General features: G+C 43.7%; 1 protein-coding gene across 1 annotated transcript in view; it reads right to left on the bottom strand.

The window, feature by feature from the left end:
* Positions 1–15,829, bottom strand: part of LOC139230480 (NACHT, LRR and PYD domains-containing protein 3-like) — a 41,804-nt gene extending 25,975 nt beyond the window's left edge. Inside the window, exon 1 of the mRNA XM_070862302.1 lies at positions 15,671–15,829. The gene's annotated coding sequence lies outside the window, so the exon portion shown is untranslated. The remainder of the gene's footprint in view (positions 1–15,670) is intronic.
* Between the last annotated feature and the right edge of the window lie 990 nt (positions 15,830–16,819).

The raw sequence follows: 16,819 nt of genomic DNA, 5'->3' as shown, positions 1-16,819 counted from the left end.
TCTGCCACGCGTTTGCCCTCTCACCTAAACGTTCCAAGTCACCCTGAATCCTTTTAGCGTCCTCCTCACAGCTCACACTGTCATCTGCAAACTTGGAGATATTAAACTTAATTCCCTCATCCAAATCATTAATGTATATTGTACATAACTGGGGTCCTAGCACAGAGCCCAGCGTCACCCCACTAGTCACTGCCTGCCATTCTGAAAGGACCCGTTTATCCCGAATCTCTGCTTCCTGTTTGCCAACCATTTCTCTATCCACATCAGTGCATTACCCCCAATAACATGTGCTTTAATTTTGCACACCAATCTCTTGTGTGGAACCTTGTAAAAAGCCTTTTGAAAGTCCAAATACACAAGATCCACTGGTTCTCCCTTGCCCACTCTACTAGATACATCCTCAACAAATTCTAGAAGATTTGTCAGGCAGGATTTCCCTTTCATACATCCAAGCTGACTTGGGCTGATCCCGTCACTGCTTTCCAAATGTGCTGCTATTTCATCTTTAATAATTGATTCCAACCTTTTCCCCACTACAGATGCCAGGCTAACCGGTCTATAATTACCCGTTTTCTCTCTCTCTCCTTTTCTTAAATGTGGTGTTACAATAGCTACCTTCCAGTCCATAGGAACAGTTCCAGATTCGATAGACTGTTGGAAATTGATCACCAATACATCTATTAGTTCTACGGCTACTTCCGTACATACTCTGGGATGCAGGCTATCAGGCCCCGGGGGTTTATTGGCCTTCAATCCCATCAATTTCCCGAACATAATTTCCTTCAGTTCCTCCTTCTCACGAGACCCTCGGTTCCCTAGTATTATGGGAAGGTAATTTGTATCTTCCTTCGTGAAGACAGAACAAAAGTATTTGTTTAACTCGTCTGCCATTTCTTTGTTTCCCATTATAAATTCACCTGAATCTGACTGCAAGGCACCTACGTTTGTTTTCACTAATCATTTTCTCTGCCCATATCTATAGAAGTTTTTCCAGTCAATTTTTATGTTCACAGCAAGCTTCCTCTCATACTCTATTTTCCTCTTCCTATTAAACCCATTGTCCCCCTCTGCTGTATTATAAAATTCTCCCAGTCCTCAGGTTTGCTGCTTTTTCTGGTCAATTTATATGTCTCTTCCTTGGATTTAACACTATCCTTAATTTCCCTTGTTAGCCACGGTTGAGCCAACTTCCCCGTTTCATTTTTACTCCAGACAGGGATGTACAATTGTTGATGTTCATCCATGTGATCTTTAAATGTTTGCCATTGCCTATCCACCGTCAATCCTTTAATATCACTCCCCAGTCTTTTCTAGTCAAGTCACATCTCATACCATTGCAGTTACCTTGCCCCAAGTTCAGGACCCTAGTCTCTGAATTAACTGTGTCACTCTCCATCTTAATAAAGAATTGTACCATATTATGGTCACTCTTCCCCAAGGGGCCTCGCACAACAAGATTGTTAATTAGTAATTTCTCATTACACATCACCCCATCTAGGATGGCCAGTCCCCCAGTTGGTTCATCGAAATAGTGATCGAAAAAACCATCCCGAATACACTCCAGAAAATCCATAACCAGCAACGGCACCCCACCTCCTTTTCCTTTCTGTCTATTCTACCCAAATGTTGAATACCCCTGGATATTGAGTTTCCAGCCTTAGTCACCCTGGAGCCATGTCTCCGTGCTGCCAATTACATCATATCCGTTAACTGCTATCTGCGCAGTTAATTCATTCAACTTATTCCGAATACTCCTCGTATTGAGGCACAGAGCCTTCAGGCTTGTCTTTGTAGCACACTTTGCCCCTTTAGAATTTTGCTGTAATGTGGCCCTTTTGCTTTTTGCCGTGGGTTTCTCTGCCCTCCACTTTTACTTTTCTTCTTTCAATCTTTTGCTTCTGCCCAAATTCTACTTCCCTCTGTCTACCTCCATAGGTTCCTTTCCGCCTGCCATATTAGTTTAACTCCACCCCAACAGCACCAGCTAACACTCCCCCAAGGACATTGGTTCCAGTCCTGCCCAGGTGCAGACCGTCTGCTTTGTACTGGTCTCACCTCCCCGAGAACCGATTCCAATGTCCCAGGAATTTGAATCCCTCCCTTCTGCACCACTCCTCAAGCCACGTATTCAACTGAGCTATCCTATGATTCCTACTCTGACTAGCATGTGGTACTGGCTGCAATCCTGAGTTGATACAGAGGGTGCAGAATTCCTAACATGCATTCAGGAGAACTTCCGTAGCCAGCATGTAACAAGCACAACAAGGGAGGGGGCAATTCTGGACTTGGTTTGGGGGGCTGAAGAGCGGCAAGTGGAAGGGGTATCAGTGGGAAATAATTCTGGTGCCAGTGATCATAATTCAGTAAAATTTAGGTTAGTTATGTAAAGGACAAGGAAATTAAGTTCTCAATTGGGGTAAAGTCAATTTCAGTGTTGGCACAGTGGGAGGCATTCAAGGAGGAGATCCTGATGTACACAGCAAGTATGCTCGATTAACTAAAAGGTGGGGGTTCTAACCAAGCTAGAGCCCCCTGGATGTTTTGGGACAGACAGGGATATATAGAAAAAAAGCGAAGCTTATGACAAATACCAATAAATCAATACTGCAGAGGTATATAAGGAATGCAGGGGTGGATACAAAGATATATCAGAGAAACAAGGAAAGGGCATGAAATAATGTTGGCAAGAGAAATCATGGAAAACCTGAGAGCAAAAGGAAAACTAGAAAAAGGGTGGGGCCTATTAGAGACCATAAAATATATCATTGTGTGGAGGCAGAAGACGTGAATATGATTCTTAATGAATACTTTGCATTTGTTTACACAACGAGAGGGGCGATGCAGACTTTGCAATGAGGGAGGAGATGTGTGAAATATTAGACAAGTTAAATATGGAGAGAGAGGAAGTATTATGAGGCTTAGCATTTTTGAAAGTGGATCAATCCCCAGGCCCGGATCCAATGTATCAAAGGTTGTGAAAAGAATCACAAGAGGAAATAGCAGAGGCTCAGTTTGGTGCCAGAGGACCGTTAATGCTGCACCTTTGTTTAAAAAGAGAGAAAGAGATAGACCGAGTAATTACAGGCCAGTCGGACTAATCTTGGTGGTGGGAAAAATACTGGAAAACATCCTGAGGAGCAGGATAAATATTCACTTGGAAAGACATGGATTAATCAATGTCAGTCAATATGGCTTTGTTAAGCGAAGATCGTGTCTGGCTAACTTGATTGAATTATTCGAAGATGTAACAGGAGGGATGAAGATGGCAGCGCCTATGATGTAGTGCATATGGATTTTAGCAACATTTCTGATGAGGTCGCACATGGCACATTTTCACGAATGTAATAGCCCATGGGATCCAGGGCATGGTGGAAAGTTCAATCCAAAATTGGCTCAGAGGCATAAGGCGAACGGTAATAGTTGATGGATGTTTTGTGAATCGATGGCTGTATCCAATGGGGATCCACTGGGCTCAGTGCTGGGTCGCTTGCTTTTTTGGTATATATATGTGACTTGAACTTGAATGTTGGGGATATGATTAAGTTTGCAGATGACATTAAAATAGAGTGTGTGGTTAATAATGAAAAACATCTGCGGACTACAGGACGATATCAATGTACTGAACAGGTGCGCAACAGCGGCAAATGGAATTCAATAATTGTGAGATAATGCTTCTCGAGAGGTGTAACAAGGCAAGGGATTACGCATTAAATGGCACAACACTGAATAGTGTAGAGGAATAAAAGGGACATTGGAGTCCATGTGCACTGATACCCGAAGGTATCAGGGTTGATAGATATGGTGGTTCAGAAGGCATACGAAATACTTGCCTTGATTTGTCGAGGCATGGAATGCAAGAGCAAGGTGTTTATGCTTCAACTGTATAAAACACTGTTTAGGCCGCACTGGTGTACTGTGTGTAGTTCTGATCACCACATTACAGGAAAGATGTGATTGCACTGGAAAGGGTGCAGAGCAGATTTACAAGAATGTTGCCTATCCTGGAGGATTTTGGCTGTGAGTAAAGATTGGAGAAGCAAAGTCTGTTTTCTTTGGAACAGAGGCGGCTGAGGAGAGACCTGATTGAAGTGTATAAAATTATGAAGGGCCAGAATAGAGTGGATAGGATGGACCTGTTTCCCTCGGCAGAGGGGTCAACAACAAAGGTGCATAGACTTTAAGTAATCGGGAAAGTTTTAGAGGAGATATGAGAGGACATTTCTTAACCCAGAGGCTGGTGGGGGTCTGGAACTCATTTCCTGAAATGATGGTGGAGGCAGAATCCCTCACCACATTTAAGAAGTCCTTGAATGTGCACTTAAAGTGCTGTAACCTGTAGGGCTACGGACCAAGAGCTGGAAAGTAGGATTAGGCTGGATAGCTCTTGTTCGGGCGGCACGGACGAAATGGGCCAAAATGGCCTCCTTCCATGCTGTTAATTTCGGTGATACTATAATTAGCATGGATAAAGAATTGGTTAACGGACAGAAAACAGAGTAGGGATAAGCTGGTCTTTTTCAGGTTGGCAGGCTGTGACTGGTAGGGTGCCACAAAGTTCAGTGCTGGGGCCTCCGGCATTTAATCTCTATATTAATGACCTAGATGAATGGAGCGAGTATAATGAAACCAAGTTTGCTGACAATGAATATCTAGGTGGGACAGTAAGCTGTGAGGATAACACCGTCTGCAAAAGGTATAGATAGATTACGTGAGTGGTCAATAAGCTGGCACATGGAGTATAATGTGGGAAATCTGTGGTTAATCACTTTGTTGGAAGAATAAAAGAAGAGAATATTTTTTTAAATGGTGAGAAACTTTTAAATGTTGGCGTTCAGAGAGATTTGGGGGTCTTTGTGCCTGTAACACAGAAAGCTAGCAGACTGTTCCAGCAAGAAATAAGGAAGGCAAATGGCATGTTGTCATTTATTGCAAGGGGGTTAAGTATAAGAGTTAGGAAGTATTGCTACAATTCTACAGTCTCATTACTTAAGGAAGGATATTCTTGTCTTGGAGGCAGTACAACGGAGGTTCTTTAGATTGATTCCTTGGAAGAGAGGGCTGTCTTATGATGAGAGATGGTGTAGAATCGGCCCATACTCTCTGCAGTTTAGAAAAATGAGAGATGATCTCATTGAACTAAATCTGCTCTGTACCCTCTCCAGTGCAATCACATATTTCGTGTAACGTGGTGACCAGAACTGCACGCAGTACGGCAGCTGTGGCCTAACTAGTGTTCTTTTTCTACAGTTTAAGTATAACCTGCCTTGTATTCTATGCCTCGGCTAATAAAGCAAGTTTTCCATATGACTTCTTAACCACCTTATCTACCTGGACTGCTACCTTCAGGGATCTGTGGACCTGCACTCCAAGATCCCTTTGTTCCTCAACACGTCTCAGTGTCCTATCATTTAATGTGTATTCCCTCGCCTTGTTTGACCACCCCAAGTGCATTATTTCACACATCCCCAGATTACGTTCCATTTGCCACTGGGCTGCCAACCTGACCAGTGCATTGATATCTTCCTTCTGTCTACAGCTTTCTTCTCAATTATCAACCACACAGCCTATTTTAGTGTCATCTGCAAACTTCGTAATCATACCCCATAATTTCAAGTCTAAATCATTGATATATACCACAAAAGGCAAGGGACCAAGCATTGAATCCTGTGGAACACCAATGGATACAGCCTTCCAGTCACAAAATACCCATTAGTCATTACTGGGTCCTTCCTGCCTCTGAATCAACGTTGCCCTGGATCACATGGGCTTTTACTTTCGTGACCAGTCTTCCATGTGGAATTTTATCAAAAGCCTTGCTAAAATGCATATACACTACATCAAATGCACTGCCCTCATCGAGACTCCGAGTTACCTTCTCTCAAAATGCCATCAAGTTAGTCAGCCACGACCAGCCCATAACAAATTCATGCTGACTGACCTTCTTTAATCCGTGTCTTTCAAAATGAACATTTATCCTTTCGTTAAGAAATGTTTCCAGTAATTTGCCCACCACCGAGGTGAGGCTGACCAGCTTATATTTACTCGTTCAACCCTTTCTCCCTTTTTAAACAAAGGTACCATGCTAGCAATCCTTCAGACCTCCAGCAACATACGTGTAGCCAGAGAAGATTGCAAAATGATTATCAGAACCGCTGCTATTTCCTCTTTTGCTCCTCCCGACAGCCTGGGTACATTTCATCCGGGTCTAGTGATTTATCGACTTTGAAAACAGTTTTACCCCTTAATATTTCCCCTTTCACTATATTTATTTCATCTAATAATTCACACTCTTTCTCCACGATGGCAATGTCTTTTGTGTAAACAGATGCAAAGTATTAAATTAAAGCCATACCGACGTCTTCTGCCTCCACAAAAATGTTACCTTTATAGAAACATAGAAACATAGAATATAGGTGCAGGAGTAGGACATTCGGCCTTTTGAGCCTGCACCACCATTCAATACGACCCTGGCTGATCATTTACCTCAGTACCCCTGTATTGCTTTCTCTCCATACCACTCGATCCCTTTAGCCATAAGGGCCATATCTAACTCCCTCTTGAATATATCCAATGAACTGGCATCAAGAACTCTCTGCAGCAGGGAATTCCACAGGTTAACAACTCTCTGAATGAAGAAGTTTCTCCTCATCTCAGTCCTAAATGGCCTACCCCTTATGCTAAGATTGTGTCCCGTGGTTCTGGACTTCCCCAACATCGGGAAAATCCTTACCGCATCTAACCTGTCCCGTCCAGTCAGAATCTTACATGTTTCTATGAGATCCCGTCTCATCTTTCTAAACTCCAGTGTATAAAGGCCCAGTTGAACCAGTCTGTCCTCATTCGTCAGTCCAGTCATCCCTGGAATCAGTCTGGTGCACCTACGCTGCACTCCCTCAATAGCAAGAACGTCCTTCCTCAGATTGAGAAACCAAAACTGAAGACAATATTCCAGGTGAGGCCTCACCAAGGCCCTGTACAACTGCAGTAAGACGACCCTTCTCCTATACTCAAATCCCCTAGCCATGAAGGCCAACATGCTACTTGCCTTCTTCACCGCCTTCTGTATCTGCATGCCAACTTTCAATGACTGCTGAATCATGACACCCAGGTCTCGTTGCACCTCCCCTTTTCCCAATCTGCCGCCATTCAGATAATATTCTGCCCTCGTGTTATTGCCTTAAAAGTGGATAACCTCATATTTATCCACATTATACTGCATCTGCCATGCATTTGCCCACTTACCTAACCTGTCCAAATCACCCTGCAGCCTCTTAGCATCCTCCTCACAGCTCACACCGCCACCCAGTTTAGTGTCATCTGCAAATTTGGAGATATTACATTCAATTGCTTTATCCAAATCATTAATGTAGATTGTAAAGAGCTGGGGTCCCAGCAATGATACTTGCGGCACTCCACTAGTCACTGCTTCCCATTCCGAAAAGGACGCATTTATACCAACTCTCGGTTTCTTGTCTGCCAACCAATTCTCTATCCACGCCAGTACATTACCCCCAACACAATGTGCTTTGATTTTGCACACCAATCTCTGATGTGGGACCTTGTCATAGGCCTTTTGAAAGTCCAAATACACCACATCCACTGGTTCTCCCTTGTCCACTCTACTAGTTAGATCCTCAAAAAATTCCAGAAGATATGTCAAAATGATTTCCCCTTCATAATTCCATGCTGACTTGGACCGATCCTGCCACTCCTTTCCAAATGCACTGCTACTTCATCCTTAATAACTGATTCCACTACTGATGTCAGTCTAACAGCTCGATAAATACCCCTTTTTTCTCTCCCTCCTTTTTTAAAAAGTGGTGTTACATTAGCTACCCTCCACTGATCACGATTTGATAGACTGTTGGAAAATGATCACGATTTGATAGACTGTTGGAAAATGATCACCAATGCATCCACTATTTCTAGGCCCACTTCCTTAAGTAATCTGGGATGCAGACAATCAGGCCTCGGGGATTTATCGGCCTTCAATCACGTCAATTTCCCCAACATAATTTCCCGCCTAATAAGAATATCCTTCAGTTAATCCTTCTCTCTAGACCCTCGGTCCCCGAGTATATCCGATAGGTTATTTGTGTCTTCCTTCATGAAGACAGAAGCAATGTATTTAATCAATTGGTCTGCCATTTCTTTGTGATCTTTAATAGGCCCTGCACTTTCTTTAGTTTTCCACTTGCTCTTAATGTATTCATATAGCATCTTGGGGTTTTCTTTGATTTCACTTTCCAAAATTGTTTAATACTTTTTACTTTTTAATACTCTCTTTGCTTTCCTAATTTTACTGTCATCTGCAAACTTCTTAATCAGACTACATATATTCAATCTATATCATTCATATATACCACAACAAGAAAGGGACCCAGTACTGAGCCCGGCGGAACCCCACTGGAAATATCCGTCCAGTCACAAAAACTTTGCAAATGTCGGTGAGTCAGTAGGCACTGTGAAGTCCGCAAGTCAGTAGGCCCTGTGAGGTCGGCCTTTGGTAGGCCCTTTAAGGTCGGCGACTCGGTCGGCCCTGTGAGATCGACGAGTCGGTCCGCCCTGTGAGGTCACTGAATCTGTAGGCCCAGTGAGGTCGTCGAGTCGGTAGGCCACGTGATGACGGCGAATTAGTAATCCCTGTGAGGTCGGCGAGTAGTTAGCCCCTGTGAGGTCGGCGACTCTGCAGTTGTGAGGCTGGGAGTTTGGAGGCCGAGAGGTCGGGAGCCCAAGAGATCGGTGAGTTCGGGAGGACACAGAGATCGGTGAGGTGAGTTGGTAAGTAGTGCTCTTTTCTCTATTTCTATTTAAGTATGTTTGAAACTCTATAAGGCTAACTAGAGGGATGGCAGTGCAGCTCAGTCTGGTGGAGTGCACATCCTGCGCCATGTGGGAAGTCCTCGATGCTTCACGCAGCCTAGACAAGCATGTGTGCACTAGGTGTCTCCAACTTCAACTGCTTGAGTTCCGCGTTTTGGAGTTAGAGCAGCGGATGGAGTCAATACGATGCATCCGTGAGGCTGAGAATTTTGTAGATAGCACGTTTCAGGAGGTGGTTACCCCGCAGTTGAAAGGCGTGCAGGTAAAGGGGAAGTGGGTGACCATCATACACAGTAAGTGTGCTCGGCCGGTACCGCAGGAGTCCCCCCGTGAGTCCATTTCGGTTTCAAATCGATATTCACTTCTGATTATCGGTAACAACGATGGTGCCTCTGGGCAGTGCAGCCAGAGCCAATTCCAAGGCACCACAGGTGGTTCAGCGACATAATTGGGAGTGATGAAGAACCAAAGAGCCCTCGTGATCGAGGATTCTATAGTTAGGGGAACAGACAGACGTTTCTGCGGCCGTAGACGTGACTGCAGAATGTTTTGCGCCTCTCTGGTGCCCAGGTCACGGATGTCACAGAAAGGACGGAGGTCATCCTGGGAGTTCGGGGTGTGGGTATACAGCTAGACGTCGTGGTCCATATCGGGACCAATAACATAGGAAAAATGAGGGATATGGTCCTCAGGAAGAAATGAGGGAGCTTGGAAGAAATATAAGGGTAGGACCTCAAAGGTAGTAATCTCCGAGTTATCACCGGTACCACGTGCTAATGAGTATAAGCATAGAAGGTTAGAGAGGATGTATCCTGCCTAGAAAGTTGGTGCAGGACGGAGGGCTTTAAATACTTGATGCATTGGGACCGCTTCTGGGGCAGATGGGACCTATACATACCGGACGGGTTCCACCTCAAAAGCGCTGGGACCAATATACTTGCGGAGAGTTATGCTAGTGCTGTTGTTTAGAGTTTAAACTAGTTTGGCAGGGGAATGGGCACCTGAGAACGAATTCAAAAGAGAAGGATGTAAAGCAGAAATTGGATAGCAACAATCTAGAAATGAATCTGTAAGACAGAGGAAACAGAGCTTAGTAGGTAGTAAGCAAGGAGGTCTGTCTATGCAGAATGGTATGTATTTTAATGCAATGAGTATAGCGACTAACGTGGATGAGCTAAGAGTGCAGGTAGACACTTGGGAGTATGACATGATAGCCATTACAGAAACATGGCTAAAGGAGGGCATGTTTGGCAGATCAATATTCCTGGCTACAGGATTTTTAGACAGGATAGAGGAGGGGGGAGCGGCGGGGGTTGCGGCATTGATTAAATAAACTATTACAGCGGTGAGGAGGGATGATATTTAAGTTAGATCAATAAATGCTGCCATATGGGTCGAAATGAAAAATAAAATGGGGTGATCACACAGCTGGGCGTGTATTATAGACCTCAAAAAAGTGAGGGAGATAGAGAATCAAATATGTAGGCAAATTGCTATGAAGTTTAAAAACCATAGGCTAGTAATAGTAGGAGATTTAACTATCCAAATATTGATTGCGACAAATTTAGTGTGAAGGGTATAGGGTGTGCCGACTTCTTGTAAAGCATTCAAGAGAACTTTTTTATTCAGTATTTCGCAAGCCCAACAATACAGGGCAAAGTTGCAAGTTGGATTCATATTGGCTTAGAGGTAGGAAGCAAAGTGTAATGATTGATGGATGTTTTTGTGACTGGAAGGATGTTTCCAGTGGGGTTCCACAGAGCTCAGTACTGGGTCGCTTGCATTTGTGGTATATATCAACAATTTCGATTTGAATAAAGGGAGTATCATTAAGAATTTTGCAGACGACACTAAAATTTGCTGTGAGCTTGATAATGAAGAGGAAAGTCATGGGCTGCAGGACGATATCAATCCACTGGTCAGGTGGGCAGAGCAGCGACAAATGGAATTTAATTCCGAGAAATGTGAGGTGCTGCACTTTGGGAGGGCTAATAAGGAAAGATTATAAACATTAAGCCGTACAGAAATGGACCTTGGAGTGCTTGTCCACAGATCATTGAAAGTCGCAGGCCAGGTGGATAAGTTGGTTAAAAAGGTATACGGAATGCTAGCCTTTATTGGCCGAGGCATAGAATATAAGAGCAGGGAGGTTATGCTTAAATTGTATAATGCTTTGGTTAGGCCACAGCTGGAGTACTGCGTGCAGTTCTCGTTGCTGTTTTATAGGAAGGACGTGATTGCACTAGACAGGTTGCAGAGGATATTTACAAGGATGCTGCCGGGAATGTAGAACCTTAGTTATGAGGACAGATTGGATAAGCTCAGTTTGTTCTCAGAGGAGATTGAGCTGAGTGTCATTGAGTTGTACAACTTATTGAGGAGACTGGACATATTGGGAGTAAGGGTCTATTGCCATGGGTGGAAGGTCTATTAAGAGGGGGCATAGTTTTAAGGTGGTTGTTGGAAGACTTAAAGGGGATTTGAGCACGGAGGTGTCTTCTTTACGCAGAGGATTGTGGGGATCGGGAACTCGCTGCCTGGAAGAGTGGCGGATGCAGAAACCCTCACCACTTTTAAGAGATGGTTGGATGGGCACTTAAAGTGCAGCAACCTGCAGGATTATGGACCTAGAGGTTGTAATTGGGATTAGACTGGATGACCTTTTGTTGGACGGCGTAGATATAGTGCTAAGTACTGCAGGGAATCGGATACGACCAGGGTGAGCTCCTGGCCTAATTTCTGTCTCCTGGATGGGTCGCAGAGGAATTTTCCCACATATTTTCTCCCTAAATTGGCCTGGGTTTTGAGCTGTTTTTTTGCCTCTCCCCGGAGATCACATGGCTTCGGTTGGGGTGGATTGTAGAATGTTTCAGTTTCAGGGGTGTCACAGTTGTGTGGGGCGGACTGGTTGGGCTGGGAGCTCTTTGCCTTTCCACGATTGTTCATAGGTTTGTTTGCAACCTTTAGGGCAGCTGATCAAGGGCCGTGTGGCTGTTTGTCGGCCGGCACGGAAACGATGGGCCGAAATGGCGTTCATCTGCGCTGTAAATTTATATGTTTCTACCCGTCAATCATTATACTTTGCTTCCTGCTGTTGAAACAATTTTGGATCGAACTTGCCACTTTGCCCTAGATCCCATGGACTTTTACCGTTGTGACCAGTCGACCATGTGGGATCTTACCAAAAGCTTTGCTAAAGTTCATATACACTACATCGTACGCATTAATCTCTTCGACTGTCGTGGTTACTTCCTCGAAAAATTCAATCAGGTTAGTCAAACACGATATTCTCTTAACAAATTCGTGTTGACTGTTGCTAATTAAACCTTACCTTTCTAAATCTAGATTTATCCTTTCTTTCAAGATTTTTTCCAATAATTTTCCTACCAGTGAAATTAGGCTGATGGGCCTGTAATTACATGGCCCATCCCTTTGTCCCTTCGTAAAAAAGGGTACGACATTAACAGTACTCCAGTCCTCCAGCACCATGCCCAAATCCTTGCGTCCTCGATACTTGAAATGTCAGGCACTCAATTCTTTGCATGCGCACTGCCGGTATGAACCCTCGGTAAACAGCAGCACGTGTACAGCAAATGATAGTCACGTTTTCCATCAATAACTTGTATTTATATACGACTTTTAAAGTAGCAAAACGACCCAGCGTGTTCCTCAGAGATGGATTCAGACAATTAATCCTTGAAAAAGCAGAATAAATTAGCAACGGTGGCCAGAAGCTAGAGGAAAGGCAAGATTTGAGGAGGAGAGGGAGGTGGAAAGGCGGAGGGGTTAATGGAGTGAATTCCAGACCGTGGGGCCGAAGAGAACCGAGCTCAAACACCAGTGGCTGTGTGAAGGAAGAGGGTGTACAAATGTTGAGCTACAGAGCAACGAAGAAATTCAGCGACACGAGAACCTGTGGAGCTGGAAGAGGTTACAGAGATCGGAAAGGTCGAGGTCATTAACTTATTGGAAAAGAGAATTCCAAATGGTCACAATCCTCTGAGTGAATTTTAAATTGAAGTCATTCGACGAGCGTGAACTATTAAATGTGAGTGAGCACACGAGTGATATCTTTTAAAACCTGGCTAGGTTGCAGGAAACAGAATTTGGAGTAGCTGAAGGTTCCAGAAGATGCAAGGTAGGAGGCAGGCCAGGAGAGCATTGGAAGAGTCGGGTGTGGATCTAACAAAGGCAAGGATGAGTTTTCAGTAGGAGGTGGGCTGAGGCAGGGGCGGGCAATGCTACAGATATTGAAGTAAGGGATGTGTGTGAAAGCGAGTGCACGAGATTGTGAGTTCAGCTCGAGGTTGGACGTGGACAGCCTGGCTTAGTATCAGGCAGTGTGCGGCGAGGGGAATAAAATCAATTAAGGAGACGGACTTCGTGCTGGGGGTTGCAGACGATGGCATTAGTTTTCCCAATGTTTAACTGGAGGATAATGGAGAGTAACGTTCCACACCAAGAAAACAGTGTCAGTTAATTTACGCAGATTTGTGAACTCATTTGTAGGTAGAAAGTAAAAGCAATTGAAAAACTGTTGAGCTGGTTCACTGGGATGTCCCTGGAGTTACTCTTATAGAGGGGGATTGATAATTCAGAACTCATGCTACGTAAATAGTGCGCATTATGTGAGAAATTGATGGAGACGGTCAAGTTTCTGAAAGTTTATGTTGAAATAATTTTTCACAGATTGTTTCCACTTTTGGGTCAGAGGCCACAAATGCAGGCATTTCGAAGTATTAAAACTGAGTGGTTACATTTAGTTCTGTACACGGTGATTAGAATGCATAATTAACTCCCAGCAAATTCTGCGGACACAGGTCGATCAACCCTTATGAAAAATAATTCGATTGTTTTAGAGAAAAAAAGGCTAGAGCTAATGGAATGAGCAGGAACTTGGGATTTCACAAGGTGGGATCTTAACGGTATCATTACCATGAGGAGGTTGGGATTAGGCTTGCTGGAATATTAACGATAATGTGCAGTGAGCTGGAGGTTGGGATTAGACGGTGTGGGATATTAACGGTAATGTGCAGTGAGGTGGAGGTTGGGATTAGACTATGTGGGATATTAACGGTAATAGACAGTGATTAGGAAGTTGGGATTAGACATGGTGGGATATTAACGGTAATGTGCATTGAGCTGGATGTTGGGATTCGACTCGGTGGGATATTAATGGTAATGGACAGTGAGCAGGAGGTTGGGATTAGACTGGGTGGGATATTAATGGTAATGAACAGTGAGCAGGGGGTTGGGATTAGACAAGGTGGGATACTAACGGTAATGGGCAGTGAAACGGAGGTTGGGAATATACTAGGTGGGATACTAACGGCGATGGCCAGTGAACAGCAGGTTGGGATTAGACTGGGTGGGATATTAGCGGTAATGGGTGGTGAGCAGGAGGTTGGAATTAGACTTGGTGGGATATTAAGGATAATAGGTCGTGAGACTGATGTTGTGATTAGACTGGGTGTAATATTAACGTTAATGCGCAGTGAGCAGGTTGGGATTAGACTGGTGGGATATTAACGGTAATGGATAGTGAGACGGAGGTTGGGATTGGACTAGGTGACCCAGGGAGGAGAATACAAACAATTGAACAGTATTGATGGGTGACAGTCAGTTATTTCCATCCCATGCAGCCTTTTTGGCTTGTTGTCTGGTATTGTGTCCCACTGAATTTATAATTATAGCTCTTCTAATTGTTTAATGTCTTTTTATTAAACCACGGGAAATTTTCGTCTTTGATTTAACAGCTCCCGAATTTACGATCAAGTATTTCCTGGTCACTGCAAGCCCTCAAACCCCCGTCTGTTGCCTCTGGTCACTCCTCATTCCAGTCCCACTAAAACCGTTTCGCTTTCATTTCAGTCCACGCAAGAGTTGTACCCAAACCATCCCCCTGTCCTTTGTACAGATACTGACGGATCCGCAGGTTTTTTTCACATCTTCGTATCATTGTTTCAGATGCATATTATTTGCCGATTTAGCCATTTCTTTGAAATTTTGTTTTTTCTATTCTGTAACATTATACGATTCCAATATTTGATAATGGAACAATTATTACTGGTCGTGAGGAAAGCTAATCAGATTTTGAGTTGTACTAAAAGATGAAATTGAGCAGGCAGGGAGAGATAATCCCGCCACTTTATAAATCATTGCTGTGACCGCAGTTATAACAATGTGTACAGTCCCCGTTGTCTTAGTACAAAAAGATTATCGCTGCTATTGCAGAGAGCAAATAAAATGATTGAAAGCATTGAAGGGGTGGATTCGGAGAAGCTGTTGTGTACATTCAGCATGTTCTGACTGGAAAAGAGAAGGTTGAGAGGTGATATACCCGCAGTTTCACTTTGTCCAGTATATTACAAACAGAGGAAAATAACTGTGCTTGATTCAAAATTAACCCGCAGAAAGTGCTCAATCTGGGGAACCGGTTCCCTAGGGAGATGGTGAAGCAGTTAGTATTAATTCTTTAAATTCAAACCGGGCAGATTTATTTCAGAAAATAACAATTTGGGATGCAGTATATGAGTAATTGGAGACGTGACATATGGTAAGTGTAGCGTGCTTGGGACGAACAGGTGATTTTGGACCTATGGTTCCCAAAGCTCTCCACCACTGGGCTGTCCTCAGATCGTGTCCGCTGTTGTAGACTCACTGACAGAGATTGCTTAGTCCACAACTCTATTATCATTGTAGCATGCAACTGTCAGGTTATAAAGACGTGAATTATGCAGACCTCTGTCTTAATCATGGGTCAATTCCTTTGTTGCGATTTTCGGGTATTCTCTCAGCTCTTTGATGTTTGAATAACCTAAAGTCATTCTGTGTCTGTCCCACTTACGTGGTATTCTTGTCCACTGAAATGGCCCTCGCCTGTTAACAAAAGGCCAATCCCCTCCACACCCTCTTCAATCGCCTGTTTCAGTCTATCCCGATAGAATTTCGTCAACTGGAACAGTTGGTAATCGTCATACGTTGTCAAGAGACCAGCACTGGTAGAGTTCGGAACTGTAAACACAAAATACCACTTTAAGAAAAAACCCTCTAAAAACCCCACATGTTCTACATTCCATCAATCTATGCAGTCAATTCTTATAACCAGTGAGCAAATTTCTCAAACACGACTTGTCTTTAGCTTATCGATACATTCGCACCTGATCATCCCCTGTATCTGTAAATGTTCACTAACTCCACCCCGAAATACATATTCCAGGAGTTTGCTCACAACACAGTGCATTGCACTCTCTCTCATCTCCGTGTAGCCTGAAAAACGCACCGAGAAATAAATGTGCTGTTTTTCTTCCTATTTCATAACAGTATGCCTACAGATTCTCGCATAACATAACTCCAGTTAACACCCAGTCAATGCAGACATGGACTACTTCAGTAATTCTAGAGTGCGCAACGATGTTTCCATTCTCGTCAAAATGTTAGAATCAAGATCGCTTCGCACTGATCCCCGTTCAAGACAAGACCTGTCTCATTGTAAATAAACCACAGCAGCCAGGAGAATGGGATACGATGGAAACCCCATCGTATCCCATTTCCACTCCAATCACACACCGTACTGACTTGGAACATATATTGCCTTTACTTCATCATCGCTGGGCAATATCATGGAAATTCTTTCCTAAGTATTCGTGTTTCAATCGTCTTATTAATTGTGCTCTCTAGTTTCAGCTGTGCATATTTCCCATCCTACAGTTATAGCCTTTGTAGTACTCCATTCATCCATTCTGAAAAATGTTTGGTGTAGATTGGTTCAGATCACGACCGTCCCTTCCCTTCTCCCTGAACTCATTCTAGTGCTCCAAGAACTTGAAAACGTCCCTAGAGTACCGGGCCTGCAGCCGCACATTGACCTGCCTCATATCTTTCTCCATAAACGGTTCAGTGCAAAACACTCCAGAGATATCCACCTTGATGCACTGTTTTCTTTTTTGTCTCGTGTCTCATTCTTAATGTTCCCTTTATGAAGGTATTTCTGTCC

Source organism: Pristiophorus japonicus, chromosome 19, assembly GCF_044704955.1.
Source record: "Pristiophorus japonicus isolate sPriJap1 chromosome 19, sPriJap1.hap1, whole genome shotgun sequence".
NCBI classification, from domain to species: Eukaryota; Metazoa; Chordata; class Chondrichthyes; family Pristiophoridae; genus Pristiophorus; species Pristiophorus japonicus.
Note: the sequence above shows the minus strand (reverse complement) of the source record. Positions and strands in the feature narration are given on the sequence as shown.